General features: G+C 42.3%; 1 protein-coding gene across 1 annotated transcript in view; it reads right to left on the bottom strand.

Annotated features, from left to right (window-relative positions):
* The window catches only part of TEX14 (testis expressed 14, intercellular bridge forming factor), a 108,342-nt gene that overhangs the window by 86,579 nt on the left and 2,559 nt on the right, over positions 1 to 19,204 (bottom strand). The gene's annotated exons all lie outside the window — the stretch shown is intronic.

The raw sequence follows: 19,204 nt of genomic DNA, 5'->3' as shown, positions 1-19,204 counted from the left end.
CATTGTGCTCTGTGTATAGCTTAATGATGAAATTGCTTATGCTGATCATAATGTTCTATATTCAAGGAGTAACAGGTTCTGCTAAGCTGGTTATAAGTGTAGTCAAAGGCTTAAAGTCTCAAACTGTACAATTTGATGTTTGTCAAGTAATGAGCTGTAAAAATCTAAAACATCAGCAACAACTGAGGGAGGAATATAAGCATTTATGTAAGCAGACTGTTCAAATAGAAAGCAAGATTGTTGGGGGGCGAACATTTGAGAGTATAACTTATGAGACACCTAACCCCTGTTATTCTTGGAACACTGCTTGGTGGACCACACAGTATGAGGGATGGGTCTTACCCAGGTTGGAGAAAAAACCATTAAGGGAAACTTAGCTGGAATTTAACTCTCCAGTACAAATTGACCCCAAGGTCATTAGAATACTTAAGACCAAAGACTTAAAGCAAACCACAGAAATAGAGACAGGTTATGAAAATACAAATGCCTGGGTAGAATGGGGCAAACATACCATCCAGAGTCTAAACAGAAGTGACTGTTATGCTTGTACAACCAAACAACCCACTGTTCAGATTATGCCCTTCCCCTTGGGGATGAAAAAGCATGAAAGGGAGTTTAAATGTATAACACTCCTCTTTCAAAATGCTACTCCTGGTGAAAGTTGTAGTACGTTGTCCTCCCTTTTCCCTCCAGTCCAGGAGGGAAGTGTCAAAGCCATACCAGCGTCTCACCTTGGTCCCGGAAACCACTCTGCCTGTCTCTCCAGATGGGAAGAAGGGCTCCAGGATCTTGGTACCATGGCTTTGTGTACACAGGTGTGGAATGTGAGCAAGGATAGTACTGGCAACTTCTCCAGCCTAACTATACCCCGAGCAGACCTCTGGTGGTACTGTGGGAAGGGCATCCTCTGGCCAACACTACCTGAAAGGTGGGGAGGAACCTGTGCTCTGGTTCAATTGGCTATCTCATTTACCCTGGCATTTGAAAGTAATAAAAAAGTACCAACCCAAGGCAAAGGAGAAAAGAAAAATGTACAAAGTGTACCTAGTTCCTTCAATAAAAAAATGTTTGTAGATAGTATAGGGGTTCCCCAGAAAGTTCCTAATGAGTTTAAAGCTAAAAATCAATTAGCTGCAAAATTTAAATCGTCCTTATTCTGGTGGGTCACCATCAATAAAAATGTCAATCATCAGCTAAAATTTATCAACTATACCAGGAATGTCATTAAAGAAATAGCAGAACAGTTAGATGCCACTAGCCGAATGGCATGGGAAAACAGAATGGCCCTAGACATGATGCTAGCTGAAAAAGGAGGCGTCTGTGCTATAGTTGGGGGAAATTGTCGCACATTCATCCCCAATAATACCGCACCTAATGGAACTATCACCAAAGCCCTACAAGGCTTAACAGCCTTATTTCAGAAACTAGAAGAGAATTCTAGCATTAACAACCCACTCATAGAATGGTTGGAAAATTGGTTCGAGAAATGGAAAGAAATTGCAACATCTATTTTAATTTTCCTTATCATTCCAGCCAAAATGTTTATAACAGCTGGGTGCTACATAATCCCGTGTGCTCAAAGGCTAGTTCAAAAACCCATCAAAACCACTAGAATCAAAAATAAGAAAGATCCCTATGATGAGGAATGTAAAAAAGCCCTTAGCAAATTTGAGAATCTAAAATGTGAAAACTAAAAGTGTTTAAAAAAAAAGAGGAGGGAATCTGTAAGAAAGGAATAAGTTTCGTTTTCACATAGAGACAGCATGGAATAAGGGAAATGGAGGCAAAACCAGTTTAAACAAGCCCCAGACAAAGAGAAGAGAGAATCTGCCTGATGTAAAGAGACATGAGGTAGTATCAGAGGCGGGAACTCACAGCAAAAAAATAAAAATTTGGGGGGGCATTGGCTAATCAGTTCAAAATCTCAATAATGAGCTAGTTGGCTCTCTGGGATTGGCTGTACAAATTAAAATCTCAAAAGATGAATTAGTTAGTGTTCTCGGATAGTGCGGGACACTGATTACGTGCTTCAACTTGGCGGGCCTGGGCTGGGGGACCTGATCAGCCCCTGGGGAGGGTGGTGGGCACGGGCGACAGCGCCCTCCGCAGCCCCCCGGGCCTGGGAAAGTGAGGCCGGAGGCAGGCCCCATTTCCTCACCCAAAATACCACTGTTAGGGGAGGCTTGCCGGAGGGAACCGCCTTTTCCCCACCCCCTTATCTTGCCCGGACACTCCCCGTTGCCAGTGCAACTCCCATCACCACCAATGCGCATACATTGTTGCCAGACACCGTTACCGGAGCAACTCTCGCCCCTTTTCAATCAACCTCCTCGCCCTCTCAGAACCAATCCAAGCCTTTAACCTCTACAGCTACCCCGCCCTCTAAACGCCCGATATAAGCTTGTACTCTCCCCTAATAAACTCTCTTGGTTTCTTCACCCTAAAAGAACCGTGTCCCGCCTGTTCCTTTCTCGCCGCCCTCCATACTTTGCACGCCACCCCGCCGGGGACCTGGCCAAGTCCCCCGCCTCGCCCTCGCCTCCGGGAAAGAGCCCCCGCCGCCGGTACCCTCCAAGCAATCCTGAGAGCCTAGGATTTAGCAACCGGCCGCCACTCCCCCCCCCCGACGAATCAACTGCGACCGCAACTGGCGCCCAACGTGGGGCCCCTGGAATTAAAAGTCCTCTCCACGCAGCAGTCCAGTGAAACCACCCGCTCGCCCGGACGCCTCTCCAGCTCCCCTTCTCCTCGCCTGCAAAGTAAGGGCCGCCTCTCCCTCGCCGCCCCGCGGAGCCGCCTCTCCCTCGCCGCTCCACGTCCGGAGCCGCCTCTCCCACGCCGCTCCGCGCCCGGGCCGCTCTTCCTTTCCCACGTTAACCTAACTCTTACCCCCGACTACCTTTCGTCTTCTCTTCCTATGTCCCCCCATTCCTCCTAACACTCTTCCTCCAGTAGCTTTCCCTCTTCCCCTCCATTACTTTGCTGTGGTCCTTTGTGTCTTTGTTTCTTTGTTTCGCGCGGTGTGCCTCTTTGCGACCGCCCCCCCCCAAACTGCTCTCGCTACTAGAGGCTCCTGCCTTCTATTCTTGCCGTCTCCTTCGGCCTCGCGACCACGGTTTACCTCATTTTCTTTACTCAATTATCAACCCCCCTTTTTCTTTTCTCACTCCGCTATGGGTAATCGTCTATCTGCACGCCAAGCACCCCAAGTTCGTGCTCTGGCTGGTCTCCTAGACACACATCGCTGTAAGGTGTCTGTCCGGCAGCTGCAAGTATACTGGGACCTCCTGCTGCCCTTTAACCCATGGCTCACCACTTGCCATCTTTGGGACCCTGTTACTTATGATCGCCTTATTGATCGGGTCACCAACGCCATGGAACATGAGAGCAAGCGCTTCCCTCCCGGCTTGCTCCCCACCTTAATAACCGTCCGCTCCTGCCTTCAAGGCTCCCTCCCCCCTGATCGAGGCCCCATTAAATCCAAGGAGGCCCTATCAACCCAGTCAACAGATTCAGACAGTGATACTAATGTAGACCACGATTCGGACACAGAGTCCTTAGTCGAGCAGATTAACAACGCGCTCGAAGTGACTCCCAAAAAACAAAATAACACTGAGCCTCGCCAAGATGGCGAACTTCCTCCTCCTCCTTCTTCTTCCATCGAGGGGAGGAAGTGCTCCGGCGATGATGTCAGCCCTAAGCTGGGCCGGAAACCGCAAGCGCTTTACCCCGCCCTTTCACAGGGCGGAGCTAGTCCACCATCTTATGCCTTAGCCACTCCCACCGCGCCGCCGTCTTGCGACGCTTGGGGCCTCCCACTTCCGCCTCTCCCTCCGGCGAGCTCCCCCTCGGAGCCGCTACCGGCAGCTGCCGCCGCTCCTCCCACCCTGCCGACTAACAACCCCTGGCTGCCTTCTACACCTCAAGGCAACCCTTGGGGCAACGCTCCCCCTACCCCCACTCCCGCGCCAAGCCCTCTGCAAGCGCGTCCTCCTTTCTCTTGTGCTTTTCGCTGCTTTCCTCTTAACCTTACCCCCACACCACAGAAACCGTATAACTGGTATCCCATTGACTCTGATACTATCAAGCAGCTTCGCAGGGCCGTCAAAGAGGACGGGTTAGGTAGCCCATACGCTTCCCAAATACTGCAGGATCTCGGCATGGACTTTTGCATCCCCCAAGACTGGGCCTCGCTTGCCCGTTCCATTCTTAACCCCGGCCAGTTTGTTGATTGGCGTGCTCACTTCCAGGCGGAAGCAGCTAAGCAAAGTGAGCAAGACGCAGCCACTGGAGTCTATCATCACCCCGAAGCCTATCTAGGCACGGGAGCGTTTCTAGATGCGTCTGCTTATATTAATGTCCCGCAGGATAGGCTGTAACCTCTGTAGTACCCAGTCAATGGGGAAACAGGGGAGGGACTTGCGAATTAGGAGTAGGAGATTTTAAACATCGCCATTCTCTTCCTCTGACGCGCCAGCCTTCCGCGTGTTTGGCTGGACGCCCCATCTTGCAAGATCGTAAATAAATTCTTTTCTCCTCCAGAACCGAGAGAGTGTTTATTCCCTTACAGGTACCACTTTATTTCCAACAGTCTTAAGGCCATAAATTGTCCAAGTTACATCAGCAAGGTACCTTCATGGCCAATGGTGTCCAGAAAACCTTTGTTAGCTGGAAAGGCACGTGGCTGGCGTCTGCTCCAAAGTTCTGGTTTCAAAATGGCTTTCTACCAGGATGTTCGTCTCTAGGCTGCAGTTCCTCAAAAACGTCACTCTTAGTTGCACTTGGGATATCTGTCCTCTCTCAGCTTCTCCAGAGCAAGAGTCTGCTTCCAATGACTGTCATCAAACTGCAGTTCCTCTCTCAGCTTCTGGGTGTTCTTCAGTGTCCTTCTTGGCTGTAGCAGCTTGCTCCTTCTGTCTGATCTTATATAGTGCTCCAGTAATTTAATTCAGACCCACCCTGAATGGGTGGGCCAACACCTCCATGGAAATTAACCAATCAGAGTCATCACCCACAGCTGGGTGGGGCACACCTCCACAGAAACACTCAAAAGATTTACAATCTAATCAACACTGATAACATCTGCCCACACAAGATTACATCAAAGATAATGGCGTCTGGGGGGACATAATACATTCAAACTGGCACAACCAGTGTTTCACAGGTTTCTCTATAAGAACCTGAAATGAAAATCCTTAAACACACTTCGAAGGTCAGAGTCAAAGATCTGCAGCTATGACCTACCCAAAGGAAGCTAGATTAGAGAAAGCAAAGCAGCAAAGAACAATTGGGAAGACAGTTCTCCATGGATGTCTCCTGCTTCTGAATTTCATGGTAATGAGGCACTATCCTTTCTTCTAGACTATCTTCTCAAGAATGTCTGTATAGTGAACAACTTTGGAAGATAGTGTCTCCCTTCAGAGCAAAGTGCCGACAACCTATAGTCCAGTATAATAAAAACAATGTCTCTCTCTAGGAAAAAAAAAAAAAAAAGAAAAAAGCAGGTATGTTTACTGCCCATTATAAAAGATTCATGTTCCCAAAGCCAAGGATACCTCTACTATAAAGCAATCCACAGCATATGCAGGCATTACCTTGTTCTTTTTGTACTGCTCTGTAGGAATGGGGGCTTGAGGAACCTGCACCAAAAATGCTAATATTCTGACTACTGTTGATTCTATAAGTGACAAACTACCCTTCGTGTCTCATCCAAGGATCTCGTGTCTTCTACCAGCAACCTTGAAACTGTGTCAGGCTAACTCTGAAATCTCAGACCCTTCACAGTTCTTGATAGGGAGGGACTACGATCAAGGGAAGCAGGCTGGTTAATCTCTGGAATGGAGGAAGGGGACATTGGCAATTTTTAAAAATATTCTATCTTTGGTTGATTCCATTGGTTAAAATAATATTATAGTCCTTTTGTAATTAAAAAAAATTAATTAAAAATGTTTTTTAAGGGTCACACCCGGGAAAGTATGTTCTAGATATTTGCTGAGGAGAAAGTGTTCCTGGAGGTTTCTTTTTTTTTTTTTCTTTTTTTTTTTTTTTTATTAAATTCAGTTTTATTGAAATACATTCACACACCATACAATCATCCATGGTATACAATCCACTGTCCACAGTGTGATAACATAGTTATGCGTTCATCACCACAATCTATCTCTGAACATTTTCCTTACATCAGAAAGAACCAGAACAAGAATAAAAAATAAAAGTGAAAAAAGAACACCCAAATCATCCCCCCATTGCACCCCATTTGTCCTTTAGTTTTTATCCCCATTCCTCCACTCATCCATACACTAGATAAAGGGAGTGTGATCCACAAGGTCTTCACAATCACACTGTCACCCTTGTAATCTACATTATTATATAATTGTCTTCAGGAGTCCAGACTGCTGGGTTGGAGTTTGGTAGTTTCAGGTATTTACTTCTAGCTATTCCAATACATTAAAGCCTAAGAGGTGTTATCTATATAGTGCATAAGAATGTCCACCAGAGTGACCTCTCGACTCCATTTGGAATCTCTCAGCCACTGAAACTATTTCGTCTCATTTTGCATCCCCCTTTTGGTTAAGAAGATACTCTCAGTCCCACGATGCCAGGTCCTGGAGGTTTCTTAAACCATGAACCTAGGTGGAGAAGTGAGACTAGGAGAACAGAAACTGGGAAGTATCCAGCAGAATGGAGGGAGGAGACAGACAAGTGAAACTACAAAGAGAAAACTGAGCCTATACTTGCTGGCATGAGAACTGAATAAACTGAATATATGCTACTTTCTCAGCTTAATCAAGGCAGTTTTCAAACGCATTGTCTCCTCTAACAGGGAGCATTCTTGGACCTAAAGTGAACCATAGCATATAATAGTCCACAGAATTACATGCGTTTTGTAGATTGTTCTAGTCCAGATTTAAGACAACAAGCGTGATGTATTAGAGCCCCAGGGTAAAACCAGAGCATGACCATAGAGGAAATTATGAGAATCTAAATCTGAAGCAATGTAATGACAAAATTCTGAGTTTCAGAAACACAAGGAAAAGCAGCACATGTGACTAAGCTGCTTTAGAATTGCATTTTACTAAAGAAAAACAATTAAAAGTAGAATGGCACTGAGAAAAAAAAAACAAAACTACCAACTGACAGAAATCTGAAAAATATGTTTAAATTACTTTGTAAATCGCCTCTTTTAGCCACTTTCTTGAAAGTTAGCAAGGCAGACCATAAATCCCATGAGGAACCAACCAATGGATCTAGGATTGCCCAGAACAGAGGAACAGTGAATGCTACCCTCAAATACAGAAAACCAATAGCACTAGCGCAATCGCAACTGAATGTGGCAGAGCAGCATGCCAGGAGGAAAAAAGCTTATCTACCACAAGAAAACCACTCAAATTGCTCTTCCTCCTCTCACTCTCCCAGGGAGAAAAAGAACAATCACGAACAGTAAATAAAAATGGCAGCCAAGCAAAAACACGGGCGAAATCATCCTCAAAACACTACAGTTACCATACATGGGTTCAAATACCTTTACACATCACCTTCTATAATAACTATATTACATATATATATAAAAAGAGAAAAGCTGCAAGCCATGTCTCTGCTTAGTCTACGGCAGCCGTGCACATTGAACCGATGGTGACATTACTTTTTTTTTCCCAGAAATATTGTATAAATGTATTTTTAAAGTATAGTTTTAAATCAACTTTCAAAAAAAAAAATTCAAACTACTCTAAGAGGTTTTTTCTTTGAGAAACTTTACGACTTCGTGTTTTAAATTAACATAGTACGGGCTGACAGCCAATCAGCAGCTATGGTCTTTCTGTCTCTTAAAACACTAACTTTGCCCAACTAGTTTAAGACAAAGAGTTTGCTCACGTGCATCAAATTCGAGTTTCCTCACCTTAAATATAACACGCAGACCCTACATGTGAGAATAAAACAAAAATTTACCCCCTGGCATCTTGAATTTTGAAAGGTAATACGTGGGTTAATTTGATCCTTTTACTTTAAGACCAATCGCAGGTTATCCATGTGAGTGTGGGCGTATCCAGCTCTTCTGGGTAGCTTTTCTAAAATAATATATGGATACCCAGGCCAATTTTAACTGAGAAACAGGTTTATTTTCAAAAATGCTTCTCTCAAATTTTTTTTAAATTAGGAAAAATGTAATGAAAACGAAACTGTGGTTACTTTTGGGGGAGGGGGATAAGGGTCTGCTTTTACTGGTATTTTTGTACTGTTTGAATATTTTAACAAACTATATCGCTTTTATTTTTAAATAACAGCAGGACTATCTAGACACATAAATCATGGCTCACTTTTTAGATATCCTCTTTGTGCCTCTCAATATTAAAGAAATATAAACCAACCTAAGTATTTTTAAAAAGTAATAACTTGGAGAAGAGTCAAAGTTAACATACTTGTCTGTCCCCTATAAAAATGGCTTCAATGCAATTTCTCCTGTCCATTTAAAAAAAAAAAAAAAGGTGACATTCCTTCGGTGCTTTAATACATGGCAGGACCTCTGCCAGACCCCAGAAAAAAAGAGTCTAACATATAGAAGGAATGTCTGATCCAGGGGCCCTGCTGCTTATCTCACAGACACCAGGTGCGCCATAAACTAAGGGTTGAAGACTGTTTTAGGAATCCCAGTCATAGTGGCACCTAGACCCCAGGGGGCGGACAAGGCAAGATCAGATATGCCCATAAGATGAACGACCATAAACAAGCTAAAAGGCCTACTTCCTCCACATAGATAATACAGTGCACATCAAAGAAGAGTAGTGTGTTAGAACCCTAGTAACCAGTCAGCAGAAACTGATAAGCACTCACCCAATCGAGGCCCAGAACACACTCAGCAGGACCCTTTCCCCCCAACACCCAACGTGGGTTTTTCCTTTAAAAAATGCTGCTCTCAGAGAGGACCGGAGCCATTTTTCCTTCCTTTCTTTTCACTGGCTCCCACCTGCTTTCTTCTGCTTTCTTCCTCTAATAAACCTTAAACTCTCTACTTAAACCATGACTCACTGCCTTGTGTGGATTCTTGAATGGCTCTGAACCTAACAACCTCTACTAAGCCCTTTACATGAATCAACCCATTTAATCTTGGAAATAAATTATGAGACTGAGAAAACAGAAGTTTAGAGATGTTAAGTGACTCCCCCAAGGCCACATGGCTGTCTCCTGGAGCCTTGAGCACTAATATTCCTCCATTCTGTATCTTGTGACCTTATCTCTTTCCATGTGACCCACAGTAAAGGCTTTTTTGTGTTTTGCCTATGTACAAGAAGTTGTAGGTAAAATTTAATAGAAAGCAGAGAGAGAGACACACACACACTATCCTCAATTATAAAATGTTGAAACAAGGAATGGGACTAAATGATGTACCTTGAAAGTCCCTTCTAGCTCTGCTTTCTGAGATTCCCTCATTTAATATTCATGACAGCACTATCAGAAAGGTTATTATTATCATCCTTGCTTAAAAGATGAGGAAATGGAGGCACAGAGAATTTAAGTAACTTCCGCTTGGCCACAGAGATAGTAAGTGCCAGATCAGGATTTCTATCTAGGTCAGACTCTCGGTACAATGCCTATGTGGGAGCCCAGGGCCTTCCCCAAGAATGCTGAAGAATGTGCACACACACAGCAGCTTGCTTGACCTAGGACAGTTAAGGTTTGACCTACTCTCCTTGTAGGATCAGGCCTCTAGTGCTAAATGTAATCTATAGCTTACCTCTCTCTTGAAACTACCTCCTCCATGAAACTTCCTGAGATACTGTTATTTACAAGATAATCTACAGACCTCCCATCCTCCCTTTTGACTACAGTGGATCTCTCTCACTCCCATGTTTATGTTTTTGCCCTAACCTTCGTAAAAACCACTCTGTGGCACCCACTGCTTTTGCAGAATATCTTCAGGTTGAGCTCTGAATCCGCTGCCATTCAGAGCAGCTCCTGAATCCAGGCAACGTTCTGAACCCAGGTAAGGTGACCAATTTCCACTTCCTTGTAGGTAAGCCCCGAATAAAAAGTTTATGCCTCTGAATATGCCTGGTATCTTTTTTGGCATCTCGGCAGCAAAGGCCCACTTTATCCATGACAGTGTAGATCTGTCTACCTGACATGCAACTGATTGACATTGTTACTTGAATGTCTCAAAAGCACTTCAAACTCAAGACGTCCAAATTGAACTAATCTTGCCTGCTCCCCCAAGCTGGGCCTCTTCCAGTTCCCTTCCTCAATGATGGTACCACAAACTAGAAAACAGAGGGTCCCTGACACATTTCTTCACACCAATCTTTCAAAAGGGCTGTTGATTTATGTCCTAAATACCTCTCAAATTCCTCTCTAGCTCTTAACACAGGAAGGTATTCAGTAAATAAAAAACAAATCTACATATCGGAGGCCATGAGGAAGTAAATGATAGTGGCAGAAGAGTAATACTGTCATGTTTCAGAAGAGGAAGAGAAGCAGATCACTCTGAGATGCATCAAAGAAGACACTTTAACTTAGGAACAGTTGAGAAAAAAAAAAAAGCAGTAGCACGAACACCCAAACTGGGCTAAAGCTAGGCTCTGAAATGCCCTCAGACACTATCTGCTCTTAGTGAGCTTCTCTATTACGTCAGAAAACCAAACAAAAGACAGAGTAAAGAGAAATACAAGACATTAGATAATTACTGACCAGGTCTCTATTGAGGAAAGGACAGCCATATATATTTGGATTATTGGGGAGATGGTTTCGCATGGCCACCTTCTTAGAAAAATAAACAAACATGCTTTGCAAGCCAGTCCCTACAAATGGCAACTGACAACTGAGGAATTACTTTAAGTGCTATTTCTTTAAGAGCTGTAGATTCCCAGAGAAGCAAGGAAGTTAGTATTAGGCTTGTGTTCTTTAGAACTGACTGCCTGGGTCCAGTTCAGCCCCTCAGTTACTGGCTGTGACATCCGGAGAAAATCCCTTAACCTTGTCAAACAAAAATAGGTTCTGTCCTCCATGTAATAACTGAACAAACTGTAAACTGCACCTCTGATTGCAGCGTGAGGAAATTCCAGGTGTAAGCAGTCTGCTTGAAGATCAGAACCTTTCCTTTGGGTTTTACTTTAATCACTCTTTGATGAGTTTGTACTTCCATGTTAACATGAATTGCGGAAACTACTGTTGGAGAATGAAACCTTGTTATTCTAAACTGTAACCAAGAAATTAAGAATTAACAAACAATTGTGATTACTGTATGATTATGCAGTTTTTTTTTCTATATTGTAGAATAATCAAAAGTTAATACCTGAAACTGCTGAAACTCAACTAGTCTCAGCCCTGTGTATACTTACTATTGTAAGGCCTATTCTAGCCTTGTCTCAGCCTTGTTTATACTTTCTATTATAATGGTAACAATTTCATCTTCCCTTGCTTGAATCCATAAAAATGCTGAACTCCTTAGACCTGGTGGGGGAGATGGTGGGGGACAGATTTTGGGGCCTGTAAGCCTTATGATATCCTGTTCAGTGTCCTCGAGGTTCATCCACGTCGTTGCATGCTTCAGGACTTCATTCCTTCTTACTGCTGAATAATATTCCATTGTATGTATATATCACATTTTGCTTATCCATTCATCTATTAATGGACACTTGGGTTGTTTCCAACTTTTGGCAATTGTGAATAATGCCACTATGAACGCTAGATGTGCAAATGTCTGTCTGTGTCCCTGCTTTCAGATCTTCTGCATATATATCAAATAGCAGGATTGCCAGGTTGTAAGGCAACTCTATACTTAGCTCCCTGAGGAACCACCAAACCATCCTCCACAGTAGCTGTACCATTTTACATTGCCACCAGCAGCGAATAACTGTTCCTGTTTCTCCACATCCTCTCCAACACCCATTGATTCCTGTTTTATAGCAGCCATTCTAGTAGGTGTGAAAGTGATTATTTTTAAAATAATAGCTGCTTATATTACTGTTTTCCAACCATATGCCCCCATGCTCATTCTTGTCAACTGCTGGACCTTTGCCAGTCACTTAAATAATATCTGACATGTTGTAGATCAACTTGTCTAAGAAGTTTTCTTTTGAACATCTTAGTACTTCAGTTGCTTACCTATGAAAACAATAAAACTACCTCATATAAGAGAGACCGATGAAAAAATGAGTTAACATTTACAAAGTGTTTTAATAGGGTCTGGCACTCAGGGAGTGCCTGCTTGTCTGCCCTTAGCATGCCTTGCGACCGCAGTGAGCACACTCCTGACTGATGGTGATCACTAAACTGTTTTCAAGAGGTTGCTGATGCTGGTTTTCCTCCCATTCACTGGCATTCCAAAACAGACCCACTTCTGATACCAGGAAAGGAAATGCTGGGCTTATGTAGATACTTTTGAGAACTTTGTAAGTAACGAATTTGTGATGGACAGGGAATAAGATCTTGTTGATCTGTCCTAAACTTCACAGCCTAAGATCTTGAATCTCCAAAATTGGCAGGTTAATCTGACACTATTACTACTGAGACACAATGATTTTGAACCCAGGGGAAGGGCCTTTTAAAAAAATCCCTGGGATAAAAATCTCTCTTGCAACATGGGACATGAATTCCAAAGATGAGCCTGGACCCGGCATCATGGGATTGAGAAAATTTTCTAGACCAAAAGGGGGAAGCAAAATAAAACAAAATAAAGTTTCAGTGGTTGAGAGATTTCAAATAGAGTCGAGAGGTCACTCTGGAAGGCATTCTTGTGCGCTATATAGATATCCCTTTTTAGTTTTGAGTGTACTGGAATAGTTAGAAGGAAATACCACTCTCGAACTGCAACCCAGTAGCCTTGATTCTTGAAGATGACTGTATAACTATGCAGCTTACATGGTATGACTGTGTGATTTGTGAAAACCTTGTGGCTCACAATTCCTTTATCCAGTGTATGGACAGATGAGTAGAAAAATGGGGACAAAAATGAAATGAAAAAATAGAGTGGGGTGGGGGCAATGGAATGCTTTGGGTGTTCTTTTTTACTTTTATTTTTTATTTTTTTTTGGAGTAAGGAAAATGTTCAAAAATTGATTATGGTGATGAATGCACAAATATATGATGGTACAGTGAACACCTGATTGTACACTGTGGATCACTGTATGGTATATGAAAAAACTCAATAAAACTGAATTTTTTAAAAAAGGCAAACACGTCCCTCCTTCACCAGCATAGCAGGCTGAGTTGAAAAGCTTTGCTGTGGGAAAAAGCAGCAGTCCCTGCCAGGAGCAAGGGAATACTGCTCAACCAAGCTCCAATTGTGGTTTTAATTAACAAATTTGGACTACCAAATACATGCTACGAGCACAGATAAACCTGGTGAAAGCAGGAAAGGAACTCAGAGGTTTATCCTGGCAGAGAGGAATCGGAGCTGATGGAAAAAATATATATACATAAATAAAAACAGAGGCTTTTGGAGTCCTCTGAGCTCAGAACACTGGAAAAGGGCTGTGTCCCAAGAAAAGGGACACACAGAACCAGGCACCAACTGCGATTCTTGTCTGGTGAACTGAAGGGTTGGACTGGCTTTGAAAACGGGGCTCCTTGCCTTTTTCCATTTTTTTTTTCCTTCTCTCATTCTAAGGTGCTCATTAGAGAAAGCCTCAGGCATTTTCAATTGTCAGAACTGAACCAGACAAAGGTGGAGTTAAGATTGAGAGTTACAGGAAAAACTCAAGCGTAGAAGACAATTCCCTAAAGGGCTTATCTTGCCTAAGAAAAGGAAGGGGTGGGGGAGGAGCTCAAGAGGTGGCCCTCCCTCAGGGAACTCAGACCCCAGGGCCTGGGGGGAAGAAAAAAAGAAAAGAAAACAACAACAAAAAAACAGAAACAGCTTAAGCTTGGCTTCTGACACCCTCAGTCCCTGGCCAGGATGGGTTCCATTGAGAATTAAATAATCACACAGCTTATGCTGGTGGGGAGCTGCAAGCTGACAAGAGCCACCTGCTGGGCAGGATAGGAAAAGCACAGAGTCTAGGGGCTTCACAGGAAAGTCTGACAATCTTCTGGGTCTCACTCTTAGGGAAACCTGAATCTGAATACAACCTCTTCCTGAGACCTGGACCCATCTGGTCCAGGAAAATCTGATTGGGGTAATCATGGAAATCAGAAGCCCAGACAACAGAAAATTACAGACCACACTAGGAAGAGCGAAGATACGGCCCAGTCAAAGGAACAAACTCGCACCTTAACTGAGATATGGGAATTGAAACAGCTGATTATTAATCAAATAAATCTTCTAAATCAATTCAAAAATAAAATCAATGAGTTGAGAGAAGATATGGCAAAAGAGATGAAGGATATAAAGAAGACATTGGGCAAACATAAGGAAGAACTCAAAAATTTGTAAAAACAATTGGCAGAACTTATGGGAATGAAAGGCATAATAGAAGAGATGAAAAACACAATGGAGATATACAACAGCAGATCTGAAGAGGCAGAAGAAGGGATTCATGAACTGGAGAACAGGACAGCTGAAATTCTACACAAAAAAGAACAGACAGAGAAAAGAATGGAGAAATATGAGCAGTGTCTCAGGGAACTGAATGACAACATGAAGCACACGAATATACGTGTTATGGTTGTCCCAGAAGGAGAAGAAAAAGGAAAAGGGGCAGAAACAATAATGGAGGAAATAATCACTGAAAATTTCCATCTGTTATGAAAGATATAAAATTACAGATCCAAGAAGCACAGCATCCTCCAAACACAATAGATCTGAGTAGACCAACTCCTATGCACTTAATAATCAGAATTATCAAATGACAAAGGCAAAGAGAGAATTCCAAAGCAGCAAGAGGAAAGTGATCCATCACATAAAAAGGAAGCTCGATAAGACTATATGCAGATTTCTCAGTAGAAACCATGGAGGTGAGAAGGCAATGGCATGATATATTTAAGATACTGAAAGAGAAAAACTGCCAACCAAGAATTCTATATCCAGCAAACCGTCCTTCAAAAATGAGGGAGAGTTTAAAATATTTTCAGACAGACACTGAGAGTTGAACAAGATACCTGCTTTACAAGAAATACTAAAGGAAGCACTAAAGGCAGATAGGAAAAAACAGGAGAGAGAGGTTTGGAGAAGAGTATAGAAATGAAGACTAACAGTAAAGGTAAAAAGAGAGAGAGAGAGAAAATAAAAATAAAGATATGACATATAAAATCCAAGATAAAATGGTAGACAGTAGACATTACGTTGAGTGAAATTATCCAGAAACAAAAGGACAGATATGTATGGCCTTACTATTATGAACTAAAATTGATGAGTGAAATTTGAGAGTTGAGAACACAGGTTATCAGGCGATAGAAAAAGGTTAGAGATTGGGCATTTGATGCTGAAAGAATACATAAAGTTCAACAGGATTGATTGTATAGATCCAGAAATGGAATGGATAGCAAAATAGTGTGTGATGGTAACACAATATTGTAAGTACTCTGAACAAAGATGAGTGTGAGTGTGTTTGAAAGAGAAAGGTCAACGGCATGTACAACATTGAATGGAAGGAAAGATAGAAGATAAAGACTGGGATTGTATAACTAACAAAACCTAGAGTGGACAATGATGGTGATTAAATGTACAAATATAAAAATGTTTTTTAAATGAGGGAGAACAAATGAACGTCAACACTGCAAGGTGATGAAAATTGGATGGTACGGGGGGGGGAATACAATCAATGCAAACTAGAGTCTACACAGTTAACAGTAACATTGTAAGATGTTACCATTAATTGTAACAAAGGCAATATACCAAAGCTAAATGTCTATAAGAGCGGGACATAAAGGAGTGATACAGGATTCTTGGCGATGGTGATGCTGTCTGAACTTTTCATTGTATTTTATTTCTATTTTCCTTCCATATTTTGTATTGTATTCATTTTTTCCCCTCCTTTTCCTCTTTCTTTGGGGAAGATATGGAAATGTCCTCATACAGATTGTGATGGTGAATGCATAATTATGTGATTATTCTGGGAATCACTGATTGTTTACTTAGTGTGGATTGTATGGTGTGTTACAATAAACTGTTAAAAAAATAAACAGAGGGATACAAGTGCTGGAGAAAATGTGGAGAGAGGGATGTACCTATTCCCTGTTAGCAGAGTAGAATTGCACAGCCCAGCTGGAGGGCAGTGTAGTGGTTCCATAGGAAGCTAACCATGGGGTTACCAAACGGTCCTGCAACCCTGTTATTGGGTATATTCTTGGAAGAACTGAGAGCAAGCACATGAGTGAACATTGCACATTGGTGTTTATGGCAGTCATAGTCATGATTCAGAATGGATGGAGGTAGCCTAATTTAATTTGTATGGTAAGCTTATTCAAACACCATAATTACATGGAACCTTGAATAGTGGATGAGATCTGGTTGGTCTGTACAGGTTAGCATAAAATCCTGATACATCCCAGAGTAATTTGGGCAAAGAGTAAGGGGCGTTTGCAGGACCCTCTTGAGGGTCTGGGGGAAAATGTGGAAATAGTGAACTTCCCCACCTGAGAATTCCGGATATTCTCACAAGCATTGGGGACTACCGTTGTAGTAGGCCAAGTCCTCAGTTTGGGGGCTTGCCCTTATGAAGCCTGTTACTACAAAGGAGAGGCTAAGTCTATTTATAATGGTGCCTTAGAGTCACCCCCAGAGAACCTCTTTTGTTGCTCAGATGTAGCCTGTCTCTAAGTTCATTTGGCTGACAAACTCACTGGCCTCCTCCACTATGTGGGACGTGACTCCCAGGGGTATAAATCTCCCTGGCAATGTGGAACATGACTTCCGGGGATGAGCCTGGAACTGGCATCAAGGGATTGAGAAAGACTTCTAACCAAAAGGGAGAAGATAAATTGATGGCGAAATTTTTCAAAGGACATATGCCTTTTCAGATGTTTTATACATCTTAAATGACGCACAAATGGCAAAGTTCAAAACACAACTTTCACTTGTAAATTTTCCAGAAACTCCTTAAGTAGCAACACCCTCACTAACATAGAGCTTCCTGGCAGCCAATCACACTGTGCGCATGTGACTTGCCCAACCCCAAGTGAGCAAGCGAGCGAGCCCTGAGGACTCAGGGTGCCTGCAGGGTCCAGGTCGGGAGCACTGTAGGCTCCCTGTGAAGGAAACGCTTTCTCATGTCTGCTAGAGAAGCAGGTCGGCTTGGAGGAGGTAGGTTTCCTCTGACTTGAATATTTAGCAGAAAGACAGACTGACTGAGGAAGGGGAGAGGGAGGGAGGAGGGCAGCAAAGGATGGGGGAGGGAAAAAGGGCGGAGAGGTGGGCAGGGAGGGAAAGAGGAAGGAAGGAAAGGTGGTGTACACTCACACGAAAATCCAAAACACACCATTTATTGAATGCCTACTTGATGATAGGTGTTTTAACCCATTGTCTCATTTTGTCCTCTAATCTGAATGAGAAGTGTACGGTTATTTTTTCCATCATATAGATGCTGGATACGCATCTGAAAGACATGAAACAGTTGTGACAAAACCACAGCTGGAACCTAGGTCTCTTTGGCACTAAATCTTTAAGTCCGTGTACTTTCTGGTTTGTCAAATGGTCCTCCTTAGGAGGTCTAGTCTCCATTCAAACCCACTTCTCTAATAAAGCACTAAAAACACCAACTCCCAAAGTGAAGTCTGAATGAGTCTTCTGCCTAATAAATCCCAGAAGAAGCATATTAATTTTCTTGTGGCAAAACTTAATCCTAGTTTCTCCTCAAAGAATACATCTCATATATGATGATGTGTAAATGTTTCAGTCACTTTACTTCCTGCTGTAAAAATGCTCTGTCTTCACACCCACTAGGATGGCTATTATCAAAATAAAAAAAATAAAAATAAAAATAAAGGAAAATAAGTGTTGGCAAGGATGTGAAGAAATTAAAACTTGCTCATTGCTGGTCGTAATATAAAATGGTGCATGGTGCAGCAGCTGCAGAAAAAGGTTTGGCGGTACCTCAAAATGTTAAACATAACGTTTATGTTAAATTACCATATGCAACTTAGCAAAAGGTAAAACAATTACCCTATAAACCAGCAAATCTACTCCTCGTATATACCTAGTATACCTAGTATACCTAGTATATACTCCAAATAATTGAAAACAGGGTCTCGAACAGATACCTGTATGCCAATGTTCATAGCAGCATTATTCACAATAGTCAAAAGGTGGAAACAACCAAGTGCTGGTATATATAGACAATGGTATATATAGACAATGGAATATTATCTAGCCATTAAAAAAAAAGATGTTTTGATACATGCTACAACATGGATGAACCTGGGAAACATTATGCTGAGTGAAATAAGCCAGAAACAAAAAGACAGACACTATTTGATTCTGTTTATATGAAATGTACAGAATAAGCTAATTCACAGAGACAGAAAGATTATTAGAGGTTACCAGGGCCAGGGTTGGGGGGAGGAGGGGAGTTATTGCTTAATGGGTACAAGATTTCTGTTCTGGGTGATAAAAAATTTTTAGTAATATAAGGTGGTGATGGTAGCACAACATTGTAAAAGTAATTAATGACCTGAATTGTACACTTAAAAATAGCAATGGTTACATATGCTACTACAATTTAAAGAAAAAAAGAAAATCTCAATTATATGCTTTCCACAAAAGACACACTTTAACTATAAACAGATATTCCACGCAAGTGCAAGCCTAAGGAAGCTGAAGTTACTGTATTAATATCAGATAAAGTAGAACACAAGTATTACCAGAGTTTAAAAAAAAGGGGGGGGGGACATTTCATAATGCTTACAGAATCAATTCATGAGGAATTTGTAACAATCCTAAATATGTATGCACCTAACATCGAAATCCTTCCCTCAGCCCATGAGGCTCTACCTGATCCAACCCCAGCCTGCCTCACCCCTTGAAGTTCTCTGCTTCACCCTTGTTCTCTTCCACAATACAAGCCAGACCTTTTTTTCTAGTGCCTCTCCCCCCATTCACGGCCTTTATATCTCTTGAATCCTCTTGTGCCCCTGACTTGCATGGTCAGCTTTCTTCCTTAAGGTCCTAACCTAACCATCACTTCCTCTAAGATGTTTCCCGATTATCTCCCTGATAATTGAGATTGAAGTGCACCCCTTCCATGCTCCTTTCACCTTCTGCTCTTCTCCTCTTCTCAGTACTTCAACTACTAACTCCTGTCTGTTTCCTCTGCTGGATTACAACGCTGGAGGGCAG

Source organism: Choloepus didactylus, chromosome 18 (genome assembly GCF_015220235.1).
Source record: "Choloepus didactylus isolate mChoDid1 chromosome 18, mChoDid1.pri, whole genome shotgun sequence".
NCBI classification, from domain to species: domain Eukaryota; kingdom Metazoa; phylum Chordata; class Mammalia; order Pilosa; family Megalonychidae; genus Choloepus; species Choloepus didactylus.
Note: the sequence above shows the minus strand (reverse complement) of the source record. Positions and strands in the feature narration are given on the sequence as shown.